Genomic DNA, 21,209 nt, shown 5'->3' with positions numbered 1-21,209 from the left:
GAGATACTTTATGTACTACATATTTACAACATCAGAATGATAATGAGTTTCTTGATAATGATGATTTTCTTGATGGTCCATGATGATATTTTTTCAATGATGGTTTACTATCAATGTTGACATTATTGTTTTTTAACTGAAACACTAACATGGTGGTGTATTGTACTACATTTCTTTAATATTAGTATAGTTGTGTATGAACTTATGTACTGCTACATCTATGTACATATATGGGTAAAAGTACAAAACTATGTCACCTTTTAGGTTGACTTATCAAAACAACTGAATTTGATTATTTCTATCCAAAAACCAATTTGTTCAAACACATGATCTAGATAAATTCATTCTAGCTAAGTTATATATGGTCTCACACTTTTCCAATTGGATATGTCTATTAAATGCATGTTTTATACTAGTTTGTATCCAATTACTAATGAAAAAAAATTATTTTAGAAAATTGATGTTTCAATAACTCTTACTATTTTTTATAATTTTTTTTAGTAACATATAAACACCATTTTATAGAGCTCAAAGTCCATAATAGTCTCATATAGAGTTTATAATGTCTTAATTAGATATAGTATATTGTAATTAAAAAATTCTACAAGCATGTACTTTAACACTAAAAAAGATGTTGATTTTGAGAAACAAAAAATATTAAATCATATTGAAAAATGTAAAAATTATATGATGTTCTAGAGGATAGAGAGTCCTCTTTCACAATGTATAACTTTTCTTCTAGTTAGAATATATTTGTTTTGAAAAATGTGGTGGGAGATGAAAACTATCGATTTCAAGTGAGTTGAAATTTGAATCATCATAAAAGAGAAAATATAGGTCTAAAGTCAATTTTTATTTTTGATTGTTCTAGTTATATATGTTATCTATAACATAGTCTGATTTAAAATGTAAATAAGTTTATTTCTATATAGTTTTGTGGTGGGAACTAAACCCCTATTTTTTGGCATTTTTTAGCAACTAAAAAATTATCGATAAAAATTAGGAAAATATATCAATTCTTATTCCAAATTATTATTAAAAATTATAATCTTAAACTTCATCTATTTCTACACATTTCATTAGTTTATTTCATTTTCAAATTCTAAATAATAATACCAGTTTTATGTCATTGAAGGTGAACAGTTCTATTTTTTTTAGCCTTTTCTATATATATATATATATATATATATATATATATATATATATATATATAATATTATTTTATGTAAGGCAGGCCCAATACAAATCTGAATCCAACCCAAAGAAATTTGAGGGAATCTTGAATCTGAACTGATACCCAAATCCGAACCAACAACTTAGCCAGATTGCTTGACCTTGAGGAATTTCAAACTAGAATACTCAAAAGTTGTTGGAAGCATGAAGACTAATGATATTCCTATGGGGAAGTATTGCATAAATCTATGATGATATGTTACATTCATGACTGAGTTTGTCATTGATGTCAACATAGCAGTTTTCTATGGTATCTAATAGAAGAATCGGGGAAAGATCAATTTGGTATGGATGGCTAGTTGAGTATTCTATAAGGCCACTACCCCACTACCCTATTATAAATCTTAAATAACACGAATATGGTCAAAACTAGGAGGTGTAAGGAGATGAGATGTCATGTCTCTATCTCTCATGTATATAATGTGAATTTTAGACTATTACCTTACACCTTATGATAGAATGAGAGTAAGAAGGTTTTGGAATCTAAGTATGTCATGATTGGTATTTTCCTTAATAATAATGAACCTGAGATCTTATTTAGACTAATGTATACTTTAGTTGTTGTTGTGTTAAATAACCTTTTTAGCATTACATTAGGTTGAAAAGCTAAGACCCTATGGAATGAAGACTCAAGATGTCATAACTGAGAAACTTGGTTGATGGGTTCATGATGTTTTATGGCCTATTAGACTAATTGAATTAGATGCTTATTATGGAAAGATGAATCACCACCCACCCTTATGATATTACTTATAGGTATAGATGGAAATTTTTATCAAAAGGGATAAGGGTCTATTTAGTAGAACTCGATATGACGTAATGAAATGAGTTAATTATTGTGCAAATAGTATTAGATGGATATGTTGATATTCATAAGGATGGATTTTATGGCTCAATAAAATTTAGTAGATTTATTCTATGATTGATTTTGAAAACTATATGACTATACACACATCATGATTTTCCTAACATAATTGATACACCTTATAATGTGTTGTCTCATAATGATAACAAGATACTATTGAAGTAATCAAACTATATTTAATTTAATCAAAGGATGCTAGCTTTGATGTTTTCATTTAGGAGGTTTTGATCTAAGATATGTATTCGAAAAAAAATTGGCGGATTTTAACATTGTAGATTCAACATTTCATCAGTATGATCAGAAATGGATTATGATGTGGTTTAGAATGTAAGTTAGATCATTTGATTTGATAGTAATATTGATATGCAGATTCTAATATTTTAATATTTTAGATGTTTTATCTGAAAATGATTAGAAAATAAAAGTTTATTAGAAAATAAAGTTGATTAGGATAATTGAATATTTTAATGCAAAGTATTCAATATGGAATTTTTTATGCACTTATATACATGCATTTTATATAGTTTTTCATTGGGCTACTAATGTTAAAGTTTAGTGTGCAGGCAATTGAACCATGGAATTTTATTGGGGAAACAAGGCCCAAACTTATGTGGACACTGTGGAGCTATAAAACTAGTGCTTAAAGAATGCAATGAATAACCAAAGCATTGAAAACAAATAGATTTAACTCACATATAGGATTGGATGAAAGGGAATTAAAGTACCCAAGTAGCCTAAGAATGTGCAAACCTCTTAAACCAAGAAATCTTCCCTTTGATGCGCAGATGTGTTTGAAAGATGGTATGTGTGCTCACATGTTGCTCAAGCTTCAATGGAGGATAAGCTCAAAGTGTAAGCATGGATGGATTTTTTCCCTTATAAGGGTATTTTGATAGTCATTGGGCTCTCAAAATAGCATTATAACATTAGCATAGAAGTTGATGATCTTTGTGAAGGGAGAGGGTTTTATTTATAGGCCAAGGGTTAGTGAGATGGAGGTTTAGGATGTAAGGAAGGGGAATTGGTTAAGGAGGGCTAGGATACAAGGAGAAGAGAGCACATGGATTATGGTTCTTCAAAGCTCTAGCCTTGTGACAAGTGTCACAAGGGGATTGGATAGGGAAGAGGGTCAAGATAGGTGGCTAGAGAGAGTTATGAGGGAAGATGAGGGAGGATGAGTGTGGAAAAATAGGTGTAAAAGGCTTTAAAGAGCCTTCAACTCATGTAAGAGTCTTTAGGCTCTTGGATAGGAATGTAAGAGGGATAGGATAGAACTTTGACTTTGGTTTGTTTTAAGACTCCCTTAACCTTTAGTTAAAGTTGTGCACATGCTTAGGGAAGGGATTAGGCTTAGCTTAGGAGGGAATTAGGGTGCAAGTGGCATGTTAGAGGGATGCAAGAGGGCTAGCATTTATGAGGTAGGTTAATTAGTTGGTTAAGTGGGGTTTGCATGTAAATGGGTTGGATTTAGCTAATGGTATGGATTTGGGTATAGTTAGGGGTTGGGAATTGATTTTAAAATGATTTATTAAATCAAGGGGAGATTTTTGGGATTAAATTAAATAGTTTTATGCATTTATTTAATTTAATATGAGAATAGGGATTTAATTGATAATTAGACTTTGGATTTATCATTTAATTTTATCAATTGGGCTATAATTGATTAATTGAATTAATTAACTAGAGGATGATAATAGATTAATTAAATATTAAATACTTAACTAATGATGCCTTAAGAGATGACTAAATAGGATTACTTAAGTGATGTAATCAGATTTATGTGTCTATAGACACAATATAGCCAAGGTGAATCTTTGGAAGATTCAAAGCCTTGTTGTAATGTGTTTATTTTGTAAATGTAAGTTTGCATGTGTATAATAAATGTGTATTCATGAATGAATTAGGGACATGTCATTTCAGTGTGTAATGTTTTTAATGTGTCACTTGATACTTGGAAATTGTTTATGTGTTGATGACATGTCACCTAAAGGTTTAAGTCATGATTGTAGTTAACCTTAAACTAATTGTCTTCCAAAAGATTTAAGAAAATCCACTTGGAGAAAGGATAGGATGGGTCACCATCAAGGGGAATTTAGAATTCAAACTTGACAAGGATTTTAGAGGGTCATTATGTGGTCCCAAAGTATCATTTTTTGTGAAAATAAGCCACCCATATGTTAGTATAACATGTTAGGGGCCTAAATTTGACCATGTTAATGCTTAGCTAGCCTAGGGGCCCCTTTACCAACGCATTCCTCAACTAATTAGAAAATTGGGATGTCACATGAATTCTTCTCCATGTTTCCACTAAGTCAAAAATAGCAACTTGAAGGGAGGAAAAGGTTGCAAGAGGAGTGGCTTGATGTTTTTTCCAAAATAGCTATTGGGAGAGCCTTTTTCAGAGACTTGGACAAACTAGTGGGGTGTTCACCCACTCTCTAAGTTTAGAGACAACTAGGGTTTGTAAGGAGGAATGACTAAGGAGAAGGACGCTCTTATACAACTTTCATTATCATTAGCTTGGACAAAGGTTGGTGCCCATTTCATGGTCCTCATTGCACTTGTTCATTGTGTAGAATACTTGTTCATATTGTGAATGGAATTATGTAATGTATGTGGTGTTGTATTTGTTGCTATGTGTAAATGTTGTGATAAAATTCTCTTGCAATTTGTCTTGAATTTGTGTATGAGATGTTTATGGGTGTAAAGGCTTCACTTACCCTAGGGAGGGAAGAGATGCCTTGGGTGAAGGGGTTAGTTGGGCTCAACATTGAAGCTGAGAAAATTTTCCTCTTAGAGAGGGTTTTATTTTTCATGGAGTATGGGCTCCATTAGAGCAATATGCCTTGTTTGTTAAGGGAGGTATAAGTGTATTTTGATAGCCTTGAAGAAGCATTTGTATTATGGAAGGTATAAGTGTATAGATGTGATGAGGAGGATGTATTTGATAGCCTTGAAGAGGCATTATGCAATTGCAAATGGATATGTGTATATGGATATGGATTTCTTCTCTTTGGAGAGCCCATCTCAACCCATTGTTTCATGATTCCAATGGTGAATCATTGTGTTAAACCTTGGAGGGATTGTAAATGTATTGTGATGTTGATTTTTGCATACATTGTGAAATTTTTGAGTGTAACCTATTTGAGTCTTGTTTCCCTTGCTTGGTGGGTGGCTTTTTAGAAGCCTAGGATGGGAGGTTAGCCTGCACGGTTCTTGTTTTATTTTATTTCTTTGTTGTAGGTCTATGAGGATGAGATCTAGTAAGAAATTAGGCTTATCCCCTTGTCATTGTTGAAGAATTAAGTGTTTTGTTGATGGATCATATAGTTGAAGGAATCAATCATTCACCATCTTATTACATTTTGAATTGTAAGAGTTGGAACCTTTACATATTTCCTTTGTATAATGCATTTGAAATGGAGCAATCTCGATCTTATTCCCTTTTTTTTAGATGCATGGCATTATGGTAGGGTGGAAGGGATTGTGAAAGAACCTTATGTAATTCTATTGTGGTTTCATTAATTCGTCTTGCATGCTTTAAGATTGAAGGTTCGATTAGCATTGTAGGTATAGGGAAATGTGGCAAGAAATCCTTCCTATAAGGCAATATAATGTACTAAATGCTTACCAAAAGAGATTAAGAGTATATTTGAATTATGTCCATTGGCTTTATGAAATGTTGTGGGAAGTATTGTATTCATCCAAGTTGATCCTGTAAATGTAGATATAATGTAATTAACAATTTCTAATCACATTCTGATGATAATCTTGAAGGAATGGGCTATTTGAGTCCTAAATTTGTCATGTTCAAAAGTATCACAAGACTCAAATTGATTGTTTGCAAGTGAATAGAGGGTTATTATTCTTAAAGTTAAAGTTCAATAAAACTATGGACTACAATAGAACCTTCTATTTGATACATTGATAATAGAAAATGAGATATGTAGAAGTCATTACTCAAGCTTACATGAACAAATAAATCTAGAAGTGTGCTTTATATTCTTTGGAATTTGTATAGAGGAGTGAAAAAAAAATCCCTTCCTAATACAGAGCAATATAGTAATCAGAGTATATGCCTTGGAATCTTAATCAAAGAAAAGGTAACAAACAATATAGAAAATAAATATCCTAACATGAAAGGGGGCTTGGAAGGACTTAAGAGATTTCATGTGACTTGATTGTCACAATCCTATAGATAAAAAGATTCCTTTTAAAAAACAAACAAAAAAAAAGGAGAATGTCTCATCACACTCAATACTGAAATTGGTGTCCTTCTAGCCTACTTACCTTTTCATCCATACATCCATCCCTCAACTCATGCATTGGAAAGCATGCCTAACATAGGATCATGTGCCCCTTCCAAGTGCAGATTTTGGTAGATGTGAAAGCCTAAACGTTGGTTGACATGGGACGTGGGGGGGAAAGGTGGCATCTAATAAGACAAGAGTCTTTTTTTTAAAAACCTCCTCTCCCATCTTCCTAGGCACCCCCAAGGGCTTCCCAAGGACATGGGTTGGCCTCCTCCTCCTTCTAACAGGTGTCCTTGAGGAGACCCTTTTAGAAAATGCAAGGTGGTGGGAAATAAGGTTAGGGGGTGGGTTAGGCTAGAAAGGTCATTAAATTAGTTAATTAATAAAGTGGAATAGGTTAGTAATTTGGGAGTAATTAAATTACTTGGTAAGTTTGGTAATGTTAAAAGTGTAAGTAAGGATTTAGATAATGTAGTGAAGTTGTAGGGATATTATTAAAAATAGACCAGAAAAATGGGGTTTAGTAATAATAGAAGTTAGTGCATAAAATAAGAGAAAAAAATGTTGAGAAATAATGTTTTGAGTAGGAAGGAAATAAGTAATAGCTTAAGAGATATTTAAGTGTTGTTAGCCAAGATGAATAAAGAATTAGATTTGGGGAATAACATTGTTAGTAAATAGAATTTATTTAATAAATTAAATAAATCTGAACCCAACCCAAAGAAATTTAGGAATCTTGAACCTGAATGAATACCCAAATTTGAACTGATAACTTAGCCAAATTGCTTGACCTCGAGGAATTTCAAACTAGGATACTCAAAAATGTTTACTCCTTGACACATTGCATCCTCAAGTGAAAGATATTTCCATTTCACAAGATACTCCAAAAGAATCTTGTTCCTCAACCTCTTTTCCCTCATACTCAACACCATTCCAAGTTCTAGGATCAATTTTCCTTCATCATCCACAAATGGAAGCACTTGTGAAGGGGAATTTTTCTATCTAAGGGATTTCTCCAAATAGGAAATATGTAGAATATTATGAATTTCATTGCTAGATGGTAGTTCAAGCTCATAAATTACCTCACCAATTTTTTCCTTAATACATTGTAGGGTCCATTAAATCATAGCTTTGGGTACTCAGATGATTCCCTTTGATGGAAGATCTTATATGTTGTGAAATCTCAAGAACACCATGTTAGCAACCTCAAAAATCTCTTTGCTAAGTGCCTATCAACATGTAGCTTTTGTTGGGTTTAAGCATGCTGAATTTTTTTCTAAGTCTTCAAGATATATCTACTTTTTTGTGTCACATCCTTTTCTCTTGGGACTCTATAATCCATAAAGAAAAAATTTGAATATGAAGTAGTATCATGAAAATGAACCATAAACAACATTAAAGGACACCATACTAATTAGCATGCAACATGGTGTGTGGTAACAATATTTTTCCAAGTGAATTTACTTGATACAAGTAATTAAAAAGGTGGAGATGTGTGCATATTAATCACTTAAAGTTATAGAAGGACCAGGACATGGATATAAACCCACATTATAGAATTGAACCTTAAAGTATGATATATATGCTTTCTCATGCAAAAAATATGATCTAAAAAAAGCAACTTTTGTTGTCATGGATATCCATTGGTCTTGCAATGTCACAAAAGAAATATATAATTTTTTTAATAATTTGACTAGTCATCACAATTCTACTAGCTATCCATCCCCTATATAGAATAGATGTCCCAACATCATCATAACTATGATGACAAGATCCAATGGATAACTATTGATTGTACAATGCAGCTATCGCATACATGTCACAATTATGATTGTTGACTAGAAGTTTAAACTATCATAATTACGATGATGTACTATCACAATTGCGACATTGTGAACATGAAATATTGTTCCTCCCATCTTTCAAGTTATGATTGTGTCTTCCATCTCCATTATGACTAATGCTCTCACTATCACAGTATGTGATAAGAAAAGATTGGAGGTTGTCTGATGGGAGACAATTTGTGGTTTTGTCACTAGGGTGATAAGTAAATGTCACAATTGCAATGCCCTTCCATCACAAAATGGGTCCAAATGTAGTAGTCTTAGAATGTAACATATGATTCTTAGACATACTTACTATACTTGTGTTATCACAATGTATGACTACGAGTTCCAAAAACTCTACCCAATTATCCTTTGGCATATGTTTCATCCACATGATCTAATTAAAAAAAAAATTCTACTATTATATACTTTTCTTCTAATGTACTCTATGAGATATAGTCTTGTTTCTTTCTCAACCAAGAAACCAATCTTCCTCCAAGGAAAAATGCTCCACCACTTGTGCTCTTTCTCTTATCCATATTGTCTACCCAATCCACATCAATATATGCACATAGAGTGAATTCATTTGATTTATCATACCATAGGCCAAAATTAGGTGTACCCTTTAAATATTTGAATATCCTCTTTATCGTTGCATAGTGTGATTCCTTACAATCTAATTGAAATCTTTCTACTATACCATCTTCATTTTCTATATCGGGTGTGAGTTAGCTATTGCAAACCTCCAATCATGGATATGTACTTCTTTTGCTCAACTATAGGTGTCTCATATTTACTAGATAAGTTGTGACCAGTTATCATAGGTGTACCAATAGGCTTACAAATTTCCAAGACAATTTTTTTTTAGCAAGTCTTACAAATAATTAGTCTGTGATAGAAAAAGACCATCACTATTCTCCACAATCTATAGACCTAATAAATACTTCACCTCATTAATCATACCCCTCTCAAATTCATTCTTCATTTCATCAACAAATTTGTCACTTACTTCATCATTACCTCCAAAGATTATGCCATCCACAAATATCACAATAAACAACAAGCCATTCACTTCACAAAAGGTGTTAAACTCATTTGATGTAAATTCTCCACCTCTATCTGATCTTAAACATTTAATCTTTACTCTACACTCATTCTCAACTCTATTCTTAAACAGCTTCAAATTCTCAAATGCTTCAGACTTTTCTTTAAGGAATGCTACCCACATCATCCTAGTAAAGTCATCAACAAAAATCATGGAGTAGCTCTCACCATAGAATCCTCTTTCCCTAGTAGGACCACTCAGATCTGTATGAACAATCTCCAAATTTGTTGTTGTGGTAAACTTCTTGCTAGGAAAGGAGATTTTCTTCTACTTAGCCATAACAAATTCTTTTCACACAACATTAGTAGGCTTCATAATTTTTGGTAAATCTCAAACAACAAATGTGCTACTAGCCTTCACAATATTATCAAATTTTATATGAAAAAACCTTCTATACCACAGCCAGTTGTTATCATATTTTGTAACCAAACATGTCATCTCTATAGGGTTCAACTAAAAAACATTACCTTTGGATCTTGTACAAGTGCCAATCAAATTACCATCTTTATCCTTTATAGTGCATGTCTTCTCTATGAATTGTTATCAGTATCCCTTATCAAATAATTTTCCAACACTCAATAGGTTATACTTTAATCCATCAACAAAGTAAAGATCATATGTGTTATTCTTTCCATCAAGTGTAATAGATCCTATCCCCTTGATATGACAAGCCATAGTGTTACCAACTCTCACAATCCCTCCATCATGACTATTAAACTTAGCAAATTTATTCTTATCACTAGTCATATGATGTGAATACCCACTATCTATGATCCAATCAACTTTCTTTTCAACCTATGAAACTAGGGCTTTCTCTTCTCTAACTTCTATTTCAGAATTCTTTTCCTTTTATAGATACAAATCCTAACTCATCATCACTTTTACTCTAAACTCTTTCATCAAACTCATCATCTTCATTTGCATACAAATAATAGATAGATCTTATAGACTTGAAATTCTTTTTATACCTTTTTTCTCTTTTAGGAGACATAGAAGGATAATAACCAAATTCATTGCAAGTCCAACATTTAAATATTCTCTTACCATTTTGTTCTCTTCTTACAAGAAAGGCAATTCCTTCTTCAATCATCATGTCTTCCTCAGACCTGGATTTTCTGCTACTAGCATAGTCACCACTAGTTCCTACACTACTTGACAAGGAAGGGCAAACACTTCATGTACTAAAAGTAGTTTCCACTCTAGGAAAATCTCTAGTTTGCTTCAAGATTACTTTTTTTTCTTCCAATCTTCCAAGAAGAGTCTCTCTCATAAACTTCTCAATGCAAGGTATCACTTGGTCAATCATCTACATTGTCTGCTTGAATGGTGGTGTCAAGGTTTTCAAGATCTTCCATATAATCTCATATTCATCTTTAGATCCATTACACTAATGCTTCTCTATAAATCATATTACACATAAATAGATCTATTTCAACTTTATTGCATTCTTCTAGTTTTCTTTCATCCACGATATTCTTTTTATTCTTTTTCATTAGCCAATATCTTGGAACCATACGTAGAGAATGTGTCTTCATCTTCTCTTTCTATTTTTTATAGTTAACTCCATCAATTTTAGGACTTTCTTTTCTTAAATGACCCTCCATTGATCTCCTTAAGTTGTTAATCTTTTCTTTCAAGGACCTGAGGCTTTGATACCAATTGTTAGAAAGTAAAGTCCACCAAAATAACTGAGAGGTGGGGGGTGTGAATCAATTATCTAATATATATAACTTTTATCAACCTTATTAAACCTTAAGCATGTGAACAATATACTCAGCAACCATAAGAAAATACATATACATAATAACGCCATAAATGTTAATTAGGGAAACCCTTGATTAGAGGGGAAAACCTAGTGGGGATGGTACCCACAAAATCACATACTAATATAAAAGTTCCTTGTAAGAGGATGAATGCTATTAGGAGCCAATGAAATACATTCAGTACATATCAATCACTATTAGGAGGATTTAAATCCATTTTATGAGATTCCAACCCTCTTAGGAGTTGTTCTAACCTTGTTGGGAGTTGTGCCAACCTTGTGAGGAGTTGTGGAAGACAAATGGACTCACTATCCAAATAGCTTCAAGGGAAAGAGCATCAAATCACTTTATAACTAGTCTTTTTATTATTCCTTCCAAAATAATAAAAATGAAATTGAACTCTACAACTTGAACTCTTTCTCTATCCTCTTACTGTGCTAATATCACACCAAATACCTTCTCATATCTCATTAACAGATCTTCAATCTTGCAACAATTGATCCCTTTGATTTCTTGCATGCATTTACCAACTTTACATATCACTTGCACAATTACATAAATCCACACTTCATCATAAGGAAAATAACCTTACTTTATAACATATCCTCAAAATAATTTACTGAGTCAGCCTTGAGGCTTTCCCAATTAATTACAATAGGACCTTATTAATATATTACAATTCATTACATCTTTTCGCAATTATAAAACATTGTCGGCTCATAGTAAATATAATTTCTCACACATACAACCTCAAACCTTGTGCACTCACTAACATCATCATCAGGCTATCTACTATCACTATATAGCTTCACTCACCAAAATTATATCTCTTTTAAGAGATACAATCCAAACATTAGAAAATACTTCTTAGGTACTTTGTCTACACTTTCTCCTCTGCAAGACTTGAATGACTCTCACATGTCTTTGACTCTCTACTTGTGCACTTGTCTATGACATCATGACACAATGTAGAACATACTCTCAATTGCACCCAATCTCATCATCAATACATAGTCTGTAAAACCTCAATCTCTATCTACTACTTTGATAGTCTTTATAGAAACAATACTATGTTAACATCAATGACAAAAACACTCATGAATGCAACATTTCAATCAATCTTCCTCATCATCATTTATGATAACAATGTTGTGGGTATAACTCCTCCCAAAAGTATGTTGAAAGAATGGGTTGCCAAGACATGGAACCCTCATGGGGTCTTCCTAGAAGGCCTTCAAAGCCTCACCAATGGAATTTTTATTTTGTTTTGCTAACCCTTCCTAGACTAACACATTTTTTTAACAATGGGCCTTGGATGGTTAGGTAATCATTGTTGGGTTTCCAGAATTGGTCCCATGATGTCTCTATCTTAGATGATAAGAAGTTGAGCATTCCCATTTAGGTCAAGTTTTCAGGTCTTCCCATTAACCTTAGGTAAGGTTTTTTGGATGGAACCTAAAAGGTTCTTCAATGCTTGTCCCTAGAGAAGGGTTTGCATTGAAGTTGACCTTTCCTATGACCTTAATAAAACTATTCATATTTAGGTTGGGGCTCATACCTTTACCTAGAAGATACTTTATTTGAACATTCTATATACATGTTATAGGTGTCGATCGACTGATATCAAAATCAAGGATTTCCCCCTGGTGGTGCCTCACAAGCTAGCCTCTAGCAAGGACACATGGCCAAGCTTGTCAAGAATGGAAAGAATGAAGAATAGACAACTATTGTTCACAAGGGTAAAACCTCCTTGCCATCAAAATAACTAGTCTCTTCTTCTTCTCAACCTTCACTTCAAATTGTTCTTGTTACTACTATTGTTGCACTTGTTACTCTGATGGTGCCACCACCTATTTCAAACCCTATATCACATGGGACCATGGAAGCTTAGGTTCACACTCCACAAGAAGCCTTCATAATACTTTCCCAGCCCTTGTGGAGATCTTACATCCCATATGGTCATGAAGATGAGCTAGATATTATTTCTGAGAAGTAGAGGATCAACTCTAGTAGAGATTCCTCTCCCACTCTTACCACCAGTCCTTTCTTGCACAATAATTTCTCCTCTCTTGAGGATGAGGATGACATGCAAGAAATGTTATCATGAATTTTTTTCTCATGGAGTGTGCATGGTCTCATAGACCTTCTTCACAAATATTATGTGTGAGACACCAGACATTGACTTGGTTTAATGGATTTTTGTGCCTCTAGGAAGTTAAAATTTTAGAGCTTTTTCTCAATGTTGTGTTGTCTTAATTTTTCACCTAGGTAAAATTTTGAAATACCTTGTGAAAATTAGGAAGAAAATGTGTTTTTTTTGCTTAGAGTTTCTAAAAATGTGTCATTCCTCATGAGAAACCCTAGAAAATGGTCATGTCCTATGTTCTAATAAATTTTTCAAGATGACTTGTAAGTATGAAATAGGGATACATCAAAACCATGGTTATTTATTTAATTTTTCATATCCCTAAGTTCATTGGCTATTTTTCATATTATATGGTCATGCCTCTATAGTGTTCCAAGTTGTGATGTTGTGAAGCTTCTTTGGTCATGACATTGCCCCAATTTGAATTCTAATTATTTTAGTAGTTGTGAGGATGTGATGCAGTTAGTTAGATTGTTAACGCAACTTCATAGATATTAGAGATAACTGTCAAGTTCATGTTGTTAATGTGTGAGTCACTATCAATCACATGATTGTGGATCAATTATGACTTCAAGGATTTTAAGTTGTAATGGTGCCAATGGAAGGAAGTAGTCAACAAAATGGTTATCACAATATCGCTGGGCTAAAAGACATGTCAAAGTTTGTAGTTGCCAAGGTGCAAAAGTGTAACATATGGTGAGGACCTTCTGATAAGGATTAGATAGCCATAATCATGTTTCAAGCCTAAGTGTGAAAGGAAAAAAGTGTTTTGGAGAAAGTCTTTAGAATAATGACACCTATCCCTATGGGCCCCCTTTTTAATTTTTCAAGTAGTATAATATAATGCATCTTCTAAACCATCAGATCTTAAAAGATCAACACCTATCATATTCTTGCTTTATAGAGTTTCACAAAGGATAGTCAAAGTGAAAATGCAAGCACTCATCACATGGACATGTTGGGACTAATATCGGCTATGGGCCACAAAAAGAAATATGTCAGAATGAGTTGTCAAAATGGTGAGTTCTGGTTGGTCAAAGGTGTGACTATGACAACAAAATTTTAGTTTTATAGAAACTATCAAATCAAGGAAGATCAATGTCTGTCGTATTCTCACTTTTTGAAGTTGCATGAAAAATAACCAAAGTGAGAATGCTAGCATTGGACAAGTGTCTTAGTGGGCCTAGGTGGTGATGACAGAGAAGAGGTGGATGAATTAGGGAATGACATGTGGCAAATTTTGGAACCATTTCATCTGGTCAAAGGAGGGGAGCTTAATATTTATGATGTTACACTCAATGTGTCTTCACACAGATGAAAATGCGAAGTTATGAACTTAAAAAAGTCTTAAGATAATGAAGATATGATGTTATGGTAGTTCATAAGTTCAGAGGCCTTTAAATATGGATTTTAGAAGATACGCCCAAATCATAAGATCATAAGAAGGGAAATGTTATAGCTGAGTGGGGCCAGATGCATGAGCATAAAGAAATTAAGCACATCTCAATAAAAGATTCTGAAGCTATGATAAAGAAAGGATATAGCCAGGAGTATGATTGAGAGGTAAAGGTAGTGGTTAAGAGGTTGTAACTTTTGAAGTTACAAAGAGGCAAAGTAAACTATGATCGAGAGATCGTAAAGAAAAAGGTGAGATCTGATGTTATGCAAGGATCTTATCATAAGATACATGTTGGAAATGTTACAGAAAGTTTTATAAAATGTTAAGCATAAGTTCGTGGCTCTAAAAAGAAGGCATATCTTTTAGTGTTATGATATTATGATGATTTTTGGGTCATTAGACCATAAGAAAATTAAGAGGCCTCTTCAAAGATAAAAATACAGTGATTGTAAGATCGTAATTGTGAAGAAGACATTGCAATTGGTGCCCTGATCTTACAACAAGTTGTTGATCGTGATATCATAAGAGACTCAAATGAAACCCTCGATCATGCGAGGAGCAAGTGATCAGAAGATCATAAAAGCTAAATTCATTACTAAAGATGATATGGAGGGTTTAAAATTTAAAGTGAGTCATAAGATCATAAGAGCCCTAAAATAGAACATGAAAGCACTTTTTGCCCTTTGTCTGAGCTAAAAAAGAGACATGGGTCTCAACCAATGAAATTTTCAAGAAAGTATAGAGGATAAAAGAATTGGAGGTGGAAAAAAAATTAGGTTTAAGGCTTAGATTGGAGAATTCAAGGAGAGAAACATGACCAAGAGGGATGAGTATTGATGCTACATCTACATAGCAATAATCATGATCTAATTTTCAAGTGGAACAATATCATATTTCAATGATTTAGATGAAATCAAATTCATTGAATGACCACCAAGAAAGAAGTAAATATTTTGGAAGGAGTTGGAGATGTTAAGGCTCTTCTACTGGGAAGTAGTTGATGATATACATGATTAAAGGTAGTAGAAGACAAACAAAATTAAATTGAAGACTCCCAGAGAAAGTGCCACCTGCAAAACTTTACAACTACTTCTCCATATTTTGTTCGAATGTAGAGAATGTTATGTAAAGTAATACATAAATATATCTTTGTATTTTTTCCAATAGAATTTTGACATCTGTCCTCCCATCTAAAGCTTGTTATAGTCCTTCTCTATAAAAGGGTTTCCAGGATGTGGAGTAAGGGTCTGAAGTCTATAGAATTCTAGTGCTTATGCTATTTACAATCGGTCCAATTTTTGTTGGTTCCATTTTTATTGAAAATCCTTTCAACTGCTATGACCTTATCTCCTCTTTATGGATTTGTAAATTTCTATGATACGTGTACAAGGTGCATATTGTCTAGTTGCAACTTGGGTTTGAAGTTGTATGTCATTGTATATTTTGTTGTTGGGTCAAGGACTTGAGTAAATTGCTTGATATGCATTAATAGAATTGCAGGGATCATGGGAGAACTTGATAAGTATGAGTTTTTATTTTGAAGATAGATGTCTATTTGCAAGGTCAATGGATAGATCTGATATCTTGGTATATGAGAGTATATCTTGGGTATCCTTGTGTATGTCTTGAATTATTTAATGCTCAATAGATAAGGGACTGATCACCTTGGAGATTACATGTATATTGTTGTTGCATATGTGGGTTATGTTGATAATCAACACATCAATCAAAGTCATTTTCCTTTTATGTTGAAGACCTAAAAGGATTTACCCTCACTTAACTTATCAAGTTCATAGGTCATGTCATTAGCTATTTTGTGTCTATGATATTTGCATAAGCAATAGAAGAATTGGGGTTTCAATCTACTTTATCCAAATTTAGTTGTATACTTTTGAAATTGGTACCATATGAAACAATCTGAGGTTCACCCACCTAGGTCTTGTAGAGCTTGAAGTAGAAGGAGTGTAGCCTTATATTTGGCCTCTTGTTTGAATAGGTATGTTAAATTTGGGAAATAGCTACTCCTAGATGTATTTTATTCTCATCATTTGGTTTTTGAAACCTATCATTTTAAAACACCAACATGTTGTTTGCCATGTTATTTGACCAGATAATGCTATTTTGTCTTCTCAACATGAAGTTGGTTGAGGTGGTGTAGTTACGCTTCTCTCACCTCATTTAATTAATTTTTTTATTTCTTATCATTTTAATACCACACATAGGATTATCTATATTTTGATGTCCTTCAATAATCACTCTTTTGGCATAGTTGATGTTTATGCTCCTAATGATGTTGTGGAAATATCAATACAACTATGTCATTGGATAGTAGATTTTTTGCCACCTACCACTTGGGTTGTATTTGAGGACTTCAATGTGGTCAAGTTGGCCTCTAACAATGATGGCATTTTTTTTTTTGATGGACAATTGGGGGATTTGGCATACTTGGTCTATCTAATTTTAGAGTTGGATCTGATAGGAATTTTAAAAGGCTTGACCATGCAATAATTATTGCACAGTCTTTTTTTTCTCTTTTTTTGAAGATAGGGAATTACCTGTCATTCCTCTATAGGATGTGACCTTGTCAAACCACTATCCAATTATTTTTACTATTACCATGCAAACAACTCAAAGATGTCATTCTAAAATGAAAATTTTCCTCAGCATGCCACTATTGAGTAATGATCCCAGTATTAATCACATTTTGCATGTTTAGAATTTTGAGCCTCAACTCCACACTCACATTGAGTGGATTCAATGGTGGAATGATGTCATCTCCCATACAACAATATTTCTTTGCATCAATGACATGAAGCTTTCCCTATACCATAGGTTTCTTGTGATACTACCACCAAAGATCTTTATGTGGCTTCTAAAGCCCTGTCCCTAAATCCATTTGATTTAGATGTGCAACTTCACCTTGCCAATATTTTCCATCAAAAGAAATTTGTTGACAATTATGCTATTAGAAGTGCCTAGATCAAGGCCTTCCTTCACTAGCTTAAGATTAGAGATCAAGCCTCAAAGGAATTTTTCATGCTCTGAGAGCTCGACACAACTTGATAGGGATAAATAAGATCAAGGAAGTATACACACACACACACACACACACACAGAAGGTCAATTGATCTTCTTGGATATTCCTCACATTCTTCAAGCCTTTGTCCAACATTATATAAAGGTTCTCTCTCCACAGTGCAATTCTGCTAAGAGAGACTAGACTTTAAAGGAATGCATTGTTATTACTCATAATTAGCTTGTGGTCAAGCATTATTCTTTTTGTGATCAAATTCTCACCCTCAGTGACCTAAAGGAAGTTATCTTCTCCATGGAAGGTGACAAGGCCCTTGGGTGTGATGAATTCCCCTATGAATTTTACAAAGCTTTGTGGGAGTCCATTGAGCCTAGCTTGCATAAGGTCTAACTTCAAGTGTACTATTCTATATCCTTAGGTAGTCTTATTAACAAGGGTAACATCAAATTCATACCTAAAGATAGTGATCTTGAGGATATTTTCAATTGGAGGGCTGTCACTTTTGTGAGGCCTTGCCCTGACCCTTCGTAGCCCTAGTTATTACTTTATCTTTTTGATACTCACGATTCGAGATGTCGAGACATTATCTGATGCTTAGAACATATCATATTATTTCATGTTGAGTGATGTTATTTTTAGATATTTGATGTTCATCATTTAATGTTTTATGTTTATGTATGTCGATGAATTAAGTAAAAGGTAGGATTAACATTTTGGTTTAAGATATTTTAAATGGTTAAGAATTGAATAGGATGAGAGGAACCCTGATTTTTTTTATAGATGGATGTTTTAATTTATGTGATTCCTGATACGTATATATATACATATGTACATGTGATTTTTGGGACTACTGATGTGTGCAATGAGTGTGCAGATATTTTAGCTGAAGAAACTAATGGAGGAACAGAACTGATCCCTATGTGTTAATTTTGGAAACCTTGTTGTTTGTAATTCACGTATTGTACTGTGAGATATATGTATGTATCTTCTATGTTCAGTGAATGTTAATGTTCATAATTATGTTCTTTTAGTGTTGCTTGACACTCGTAAATTGGTTATGTTCTTCAGCATGCTATTTAGGGTTAGTTGTGTAACCTTTGGACCCAGGTTGGTATAAGTTAGTGTCAGTTTTCTAATTGGGTTCTTAATCAAGGTTAGTCATTCCTTAATCCAGATTAGTGTTTAATTTGCTATGTTAGAGTAGTTAGATGGTCCTATTTTATTCCTAGATTTTGTTTGGCTCTAAACCTCTTTCCTAAGGCTTAAAACATGAAATATTTATACCCAAGGGGTATGGGTATGGGTTAGGGGTCTTTTCCAACCCCTAAGCCCCTTTTACTGACTTTTGAGGCCACTCAAGAAGTCTCCTTTTGCCTATGTGCGAAAATTGCAAGTGGTTGCCATGAGTTTCATTGCCCCACCTCCACTTAGGGTTTAACCATAGTGTGGGTTGAGTTAGGAGTTTCTAGACTTTTTAGTGGGTGGGTGTAGTTATTGATCCTTTTTTTGGGTGGTTGAGCTTGAGGCTTATTTAGAGGCCCTTCTTGGACTTGTGGAGGTTGTTACCCAATCTCTACATTTAGAGAGGAGTTCTTGAAGATTGAAGGAAGGAGAAGGAAACTCTACTCAAACTTGTTCATTGCCATTACCTCTTTGTGAAGGTTGGATTTCTCATCTCTGTTGTTCAGATTTTATTCTTGTTTCATGCTTATGCTACCTTGTTTTTGTTTCAATGTTTGTATGTTTGTGGGTATGTTGGGAAGCTTTGAAAACCATGTTATTTTTGGATGATTTCATTTCATGTTTATGTTTGCAATTTTGCGATTTTTCTTGCATGGGTGTTTTGGTATTACTCACCCTTGGAGAGGGCAGAAGTGACCAATTTTGGGAAAGGTCTGTTTAGTTAAACTCCAACCAGTGTAGAGTCTCTTCTCAGGATGAGAAGAGGGAGAAAGGGTAGGTTGTTATGGGCCCCTACCTGTCAGCACAAACCTTGTATGATTATGACATGTTGAAATGGAAGAACAGAAGTTTTTGGTATATAGCCCCAATTGGGCATCTGTTTGGTGTTGTGCTTGACTTCTCGTAGTTGGAAGAATCCACCTTTCCCTAGTGTTGATTCATTGTGAATCTTATAGTGAAAACCTTGTGTGAATATGCATGGTTGAATTGTTCTTGGTCTTGCTTGTTATCACTTGATTAGATTATGTTTCCTACATGGTTCATAGAAATGTATTGCAAAATTGGATATGGAACCCTTGTTGAGGGTCATGAAGGAAATTTCATTTTAAGTGTTGTAATTCAAGATTGAAATCCTATGTAATTTGTATCTCAAAACTTTTTTGGATTGGCAACGAAGCTGGGTTTTCTTCCTGATTCTTTCCTAGCTGAGCCTTTGAATCAGGTTTGCCAATAAAATTGGTGTTTGAGTATAATTGCTTGTCATGTGATTTAATTGTAAATTTTAATTTGGATGGATGTACATCAAAATGGGATGGAAATGGTGTTGATTTAATTAGACAAATTTCAAGTTTACTTCTATGTTGGAAACGAAAATTATATCATGGATGTAGATTCAGTTTGATTGAGCAAAATTTTTAAGTTTTTCTTATATGTTAAATATGAAAAAAAAACTATGTTGAGGAGAGAAGAATAATTATGGGTTTTAGTTCATTTCAAGTTGGTTGAAAAATCAATTAATCTTGTATTATTGAGTCACAATGTTTAAACCTATGTTTTAAATCTATCAAAAAAAAAATATACCTTGGAGAAAAAACTAAAATAATGCATTGCTTTAAAATCCATACTTAGAAAAATAAAGCTTAAAAAAAAAATTTCCCCAAGAGAAAAATGCTCTCTGGATTTTGCATGGAAGAAGGAAATAATCAATTTGTGCAACGGAGAATATTCTCTGTGATTCTCTTTTTTTAAATTTAAATTCAAAATTATCAATAAAAAAAAAAGAGATTATGAATAACCAAATAAACATTATACTAATATCCTAAATATCTATCATCTACCTAATAAACTTTAGCACTTAATGTTTTACCCCCCCTTAGTCTTTACCCACCTCTACATTATCCTAGGCGCCAGCTCTTCCTCTTTTTTTTTAGGGGGGGGGTGGGGGGGGGGGCGGCTTTGTTAGTTTTGCTGCAACCTAAGTTTTTTTAATACTTCTTACCCCACCCTTTATTCTTCTAAGTGGGCGCATGGTTTTATATCTACTTTTGATAGGACTTGGGGATTGATGTGTTAAACAAAACAAATTTTTTAAACCCTCCTCCAAACCTTGTTTAGCACCCAACTTGGGGCTTGTTCCATGCATGGATGGAATGGGCTTGATTGATAGTTAAAACTTTAAAAAAAATTCTTTTGACTTGGTTGAGCACCCATCTTGGGGCTTTAAATGGAGAGGGGGGGGACAGCTACTGACGCAAGGTCAGTAGATTTGGGGCAGCACACTGTTTTAGCACTTGGGGAAGCGCAGATCATGGAGTAGATGGGATGTGACGTGGAGAGGGATAGTAGAGTTGTGTTAGGGTTTGGGGTAGGATGGAATAGTATGGTTTAGGTGTAATTAAGTTT

Source organism: Cupressus sempervirens, chromosome 7 (genome assembly GCF_028749045.1).
Source record: "Cupressus sempervirens isolate cs-2001-9-10 chromosome 7, ASM2874904v1, whole genome shotgun sequence".
Classification (NCBI taxonomy): domain Eukaryota; kingdom Viridiplantae; phylum Streptophyta; class Pinopsida; order Cupressales; family Cupressaceae; genus Cupressus; species Cupressus sempervirens.
Note: the sequence above shows the minus strand (reverse complement) of the source record.